The sequence below is a fragment of the Salmo salar genome, chromosome 22 (genome assembly GCF_965601325.2).
Source record: "Salmo salar chromosome 22, fSalSal1, whole genome shotgun sequence".
Classification (NCBI taxonomy): Eukaryota; Metazoa; Chordata; class Actinopteri; order Salmoniformes; family Salmonidae; genus Salmo; species Salmo salar.
The window spans coordinates 37,073,159-37,079,338 of NC_138312.1; positions in this window are offsets into that span (position 1 = coordinate 37,073,159).

Sequence of the window (6,180 nt, forward strand, 5' to 3'; positions counted from 1 at the left end):
CAGGCATCCTCTACTGACAGGATGAGGTCAATATCCTTCCAGGATACCCGGGCCAGGTCGATTAGAAAGGCCTGCTCGCTGAAGTGTTTTAGGGAGCGTTTGACAGTGATGAAGGGTGGTCGTTTGACCGCAGACCCATTACGGATGCAGGCAATGAGGCAGTGATCGCTGAGCTCCTGGTTGAAGACAGCAGAGGTGTATTTAGAGGGCAAGTTGGTCAGGATGGTTGGGGTGGCAGGTAGCCTAGTGGTTAGAGTGTTGGACTAGTAACCGAAAGGTTGCAAGATCAAATCCCTGAGCTGACAACGTAAAAATCTGTTGTTCTACCCCTGAACAAGGGAGTTAACCCACTGTTTGTAGGCTGTCATTGAAAAAAAGAATTTGTTCTTAACTGACTTTCCTAGTTAAAACGTATTTTTAAATATCTAAGAGGGTACACATTGTTACGGATTTGGGGTTGTACCTGGTAGGTTCCTTAATAATTTGTGTGAGATTGAGGGCATCTATCTTAGATTGTAGGCCAGCCGGGGTGTTAAGCATATCCCAGTTTAGGTCACCTAACAGTACGAAGTCTGAAGATAGATGGGGGGCAATCAATTCACATATGGTGTCCAAGCGGCAACGGTGAGAGACTTGCTTCTGGAAAGGTGGATTTTTAAAAGTAGAAGCTCGAATTGTTTGGGCACAGAACTGGATAGTATGACAAAACTCTGCAGGCTATCTCTGCAGTAGATTGCAACTCCGCCCCTTTTGGCAGTTCTATCTAGTCGGAAAATGTTGTAGTTGGGGATGGAAATTTCTGGATTTTTGGTGGCCTTCCTAAGCCAGGATTCAGACACGCCTAGGACATCAGGGTAGGCGGAGTGTGTTAAAGCAGTGAATAAAACAAACTTAGGGAGGAGGCTTCTAATGTTAACATGCATGAAACCAAGGCTTTTACGCTTACAGAAGTCAACAAATGAGAGCTCCTGGGGAATGGGAGTGGTGCTGGGGGCTGCAGGGCCTAGGTTAACCTCTACATCACCAGAGGAACAGAGGAGGAGTAGGATAAGGGTACGCAAGGGAACACCAATGTTAACTTTTATTTATGTTACAGCGGACTTAACATTCCTATGCAAACTAGGACTAGGCAGCATATCCTTGTGTAACGTTGCCCCAGGCACTTGACCATGACCATGACCATAAAATTAGGTCAAAATCCAAAATTAAGCAAACAATGCAAAGTGGACCAAACTGATGATGTGAAGATTGCTTGAAAAATCTATATTTGGTGAATGTATTCATTCATGACAATGGAATATTCCTTTTAAAAAAATCCTACCATGGCCTACCAAGAGTTGCTGAATATTTTCTCAACTAACTTTTAACAGTTCAGCTTGAAAATAACAATCAGCAGGTGGCACATGTACCTTGGATACAAACTAGAGCTCGGCTGCATCTCCTTGTGTCCAAAATTGTAGTCAGTAATGTAAAGGTAATGTAACTCACATGTTATCTTCGCAGACGATGGGGAGGAAGGAGGAGTGGCAAAGGGGTAAAAGTCCGGGGCTCGGGGATGGGTGGGTATCATAACAATGTTTCCAATATTAGCCTTGTCCTGGGTTTAAAAATAGAGCTTCATCACATGGAATCAATAATGCCACTTAGAAGTGACAGAGTGTGTGTTGGCGGCAAGGACCCTCTGTGGATTAGCGCTCTCTGTGCTTGGTAATCACTACCACATTTAAATGGCAACACCACTAGCGGTCGGTCGTCAAAAAGGCCTGTGGGGAACTCCAGTGCACAAAGCCTATACAAAACATGTTGTTGGGCCTTTGCAGATGTAAGATCTTAATTTCATCACCCTGTTGCAGGAGAAATTAAGATCTGTATCTTCATTCAATGATCATCTTCCATTTGACTGGCATAATTGATGCTTGATGCTAGAACTGTCAATGTTAGGTCATTTTCAATTTTATTCATTTGCAAATATCTTTGCAAACATACATCCATTTCCAAAAATCACTTGATACTTTATTCATAGCATTTGCATTTGTCCATTTACAGTTTGCACTAAAAGAGTTAATACTTCAGTTGTAACATATCAATGACAGTCAAAAACCATAGACTGAAGAAAAAAACATCATGGTGAAGTTATAGATGATGATCAAAAACCAGGTAATATCCTCAAAATACACACTGCCTCGTTTTCTCTACAATATTAAAATATAGCAGATGTTGCCTGGGAGAGCTTAGTGTGTACATATTGTAACTTTTCCAACCACATCATGAGATACCCACTAGGTCCTAGGACTTTCTCGGAACTAGCCACTACAAATCTTCCCTGCGATGCTCAGTCATGGACCAATATAGATCCAAGATAGAGATATCGCATGGCCGATAAACTCGAGGGACAGGCTGTCCCCTGGACGCACTGCTGCTCATTCAGGGGACACGCTGTCTGAACCAGGCCCTCCACCAGTGTCTAGTTTAGATCAACTGCATGCTAAAGCCATCATTGTACTGTTGCATCAGCTATAGGCAAGTATCTCACTTATAGCTAGTGTCTCACCTCACCCTCATCTTGTGGTGCAAATTCTCCTGTATATAATTTTATTAAAGCAGTGTCAGGTACCAACTGAATATCCTACATTATAAGTTACATTAATTCTTCACTCTGAACTTGTATTTAGAATTACTTATTCTGACTTTGTGGCTGTGGTAACTAGTGGCAGCAGCTCAGCCTGATGTGATGTACAAGATTGCCATCTGCTGGCTATTTAGTGTCCCTACAAATTCATTCAGTTTAATATTTAGACAAACGTGGCCAACATGCTGAGATAGCATGATATTACATCATAATAGTAGTAGAAGAAGAAAATGGACTATTTAAAAATGTATATGGCCTCAATGGCGCTGCCCTTCCGGTCACAGAAGCCATTATGGGACAGATCACCGTTGCCATACATCTCTATGGGTCGCTTTTACTTTCACGCACGGCGACGGGCGAGTGGCGACCGCGGTTTCAATGTGCTGATTCGATTATGCTGAGCCGCGGGGCACCGGGCATATGCCCATCTCGTTATCATCGGGCGAAAGCGGGGAACAGTACTCGGTCATTTTGTCAACAAGGCTGCATGGTGCATCATCCAGAAACAAACAACATATATTTACAATTCAATACATTTTAGAATTGTCTAACTCGTTTTTATTGGGAAGGCAGATAAAGCTTCCCTATCAAATCTAAAAATCTAAAAATGTCAAACAGAAAACCGAAGAAATGAACAACAATGACAAATGGTTTGATGAAGAATGCAAAAACCTAAGAAAGAAATTGAGAAACCTGTCCAACCAAAAACATAGAGACCCAGAACACATAGAGACCCAGTCTACGCCTTCACTATGGTGAATCACTAAAACAATAGAGAAATACACTACGGAAAAAGAAAGAACAGCATGTCAGAAATCAGCTCAATGTAATTGACGAATCCATAGACTTCAACCACTTCTGGGAAAACACTAAACAAACAATACAAACATTATCTATCCAAAATGGAGATGTATGGGTAAACCACTTCTCCAATCTTTTTGGCTCTATAACAAAGAACAAACAGCAAAAACATATACATGATCAAATACAAATCTAGAATCAACTATTAAAGACTACCAAAACCCACTGGATTATCCAATTACCTTGAATGAACTACAGGACAAAATAAAAACCCTCCAACCCAAAAAGGTCTGTGGTGTTGATGGTATCCTCAATGAAATTATAAAATATACAGACAACAAATTCCAATTGGCTATACTTAAACTCTTTAACATCATCCTTAGCTCTGGCATCTTCCCCAATATTTGGAACCAAGGACTGATCACCCCAATTGTCACGTCCTGACCAGTAAAAGGGGTTATTTGTCATTGTAGTTTGGTCAGGGCGTGGCAGGGGGGGGGGTTTGTTTTGTGTGTTTCGGTGTTTTTGGTTTATGTTCTATGTTATCTATTTCTATGTGTTTATCTAGTTTTCTATTTCTATGTTGGGTTTTTGGCAATGACCTCCAATTAGAGGCAGCTGGTTGTCGTTGTCTCTAATTGGAGGCCATATTTAGTTGGGTTTGTTTTCACTTGTGTTTTGTGGGTGGTTATTTTCTGTATAGCCTGGGAGCCTTATGGAACTGTTGTCGTTGTTTGTTTATTTTGTTCAAGTGTTTACTTTAAATAAATTAAGAAGATGAGCACTTTACCCGCTGCGCCTTGGTCCAATCCTTACGACGCCCTTGACACCAATCCACAAAAGTGGAGCCAAATTTGACACCAATAACTACCGTGGGATATGCGTCAACAGCAACTTTGGGGAAATCCTCTGCATTATCGTTAACAGCAGACTTGTACATTTCCTCAGTGAAAACAATGTACTGAGCAAATGTCAAATTGGCTTTTTACCATATTATCACCCTACACACCCTAATTTACAAACAAACCAACCAAAACAAAGGCAAAGTCTTCTCATGCTTTGTTGATTTCAAAACAGTCTTTGACTCAATTTGGCACGAGGGTCTGCTATACAAATTGATGGAAAGTGGTGTTGGGGGAAAAACATACGACATTATAAAATCCATGTACTGTACACAAACAACAAGTGTGCGGTTAAAATGGGCAAAAAACACACATTTCTTCCCACAGGGCCGTGGAGTGAGACAGGGATGCAGCTTAAGTCCTACCCTCTTCAACATATATATCAGCAAATTGGCGAGGGCACTAGAACAGTCTGCAGCACCCAGCCTCACCCTACTAGAATCTGAAGTCAAATGTCTACTGTTTGCTGATCTGGTGCTTCTGTCCCCAACCAAGGAGGGCCTACAGCAGCTCCTAGGTCTTCTGCACAGATTCTGTCAGATCTGGGCCCTGACAGTAAATCTCAGTAAGACTAAAATAAGGGTGTTCCAAAAAAGGTCCAGTTGCCAGGACCACAAATACAAATTCCATCTCGACACCATTGCCCTAGATAACACAAGAAACTATACATACCTTGGCCTAAACATCAGCGCCACAGGTAACTTCCACAAAGCTGTGAACGAGCTGAGACAAGGCAAGAAGGGCCTTCTATGCCATCAAAAGGAACATAAAATTCGACATACCAATTAGGATCTGGCAAAAAAATAGTTGAATCAGTTATAGAATTCATTGCCCTTCATGGTCCCGTGTGGCGCAGTTGGTAGAGCATGGTGTTTGCAACGCCAGGGTTGTGGGTTTGATTCCCACGGGGGACCAGTACGAAAAATAAATTATGAAATGTATGCATTTAAGTCGCTCTGGATAAGAGCGTCTGCTAAATTACTAAAATGTAATGGTTGTGAGGTCTGGGATCCACTCACCAACCAAGAATTCACAAAATGGGCCAAACCTTTATTTAACTAGGCAAGTCAGTTAAGGACAAATTCTTATTTTCAACGACGGCCTAGGAACAGTGGGTTAACTGCCTGTTCAGGGGCAGAACACCATATTTGTACCTTGTCAGCTCGGGGATTCAAACTTGGAACCTTTCGGTTGCTAGTCCAACGCTCTAACCACTAGGCTACCCTGCCGCCCCAAATTGAGACTGCATGCAGAATTCAGCAAAAATATCCTCTGTGTACAACGTTAAACACCAAATAATGCATGCAGAGCAGAATTAGGCCGATACCTGCTAATTAGCAAAATCCTAAAAAGAGCCGTTAAATTCTACAACCACCTAAAAGGAAAAGATTCCCAAACCTTCCATAACAAAGCCATCACCTACAAAGAGATGAATCTGGAGAAAAGCCCTAAGCAAGCTGGTCCTGGGGCTCTGTTCACAAACACAAACAGACCCCACAGAGCCCCAGGACAGCAACACAATTAGACCCAACCAAATCATGAGAAAACAAAAAGAGAATTACTTGACACATTGGAAAGAATTAACAAAAATTTGAGTAAACTAGAATGCTATTTGGCCCTAAACAGAGAGTACACAGTGGCAGAATACCTGACCACTGTGACTGACACAAACTTAAGAAAAGCTTTGACTATGTACAGACTCAGTGAGCATATCCTTGCTATTGAGAAAGGCCGCCGTAGGCAGACCTGGCTCTCAATAGAAGACAGGCTATGTGCACACTGCCCACAAAATGAGGTGGAAACTGAGCTGCACTTCCTAACCTCCTGCCAAATGTATGACCATATTAG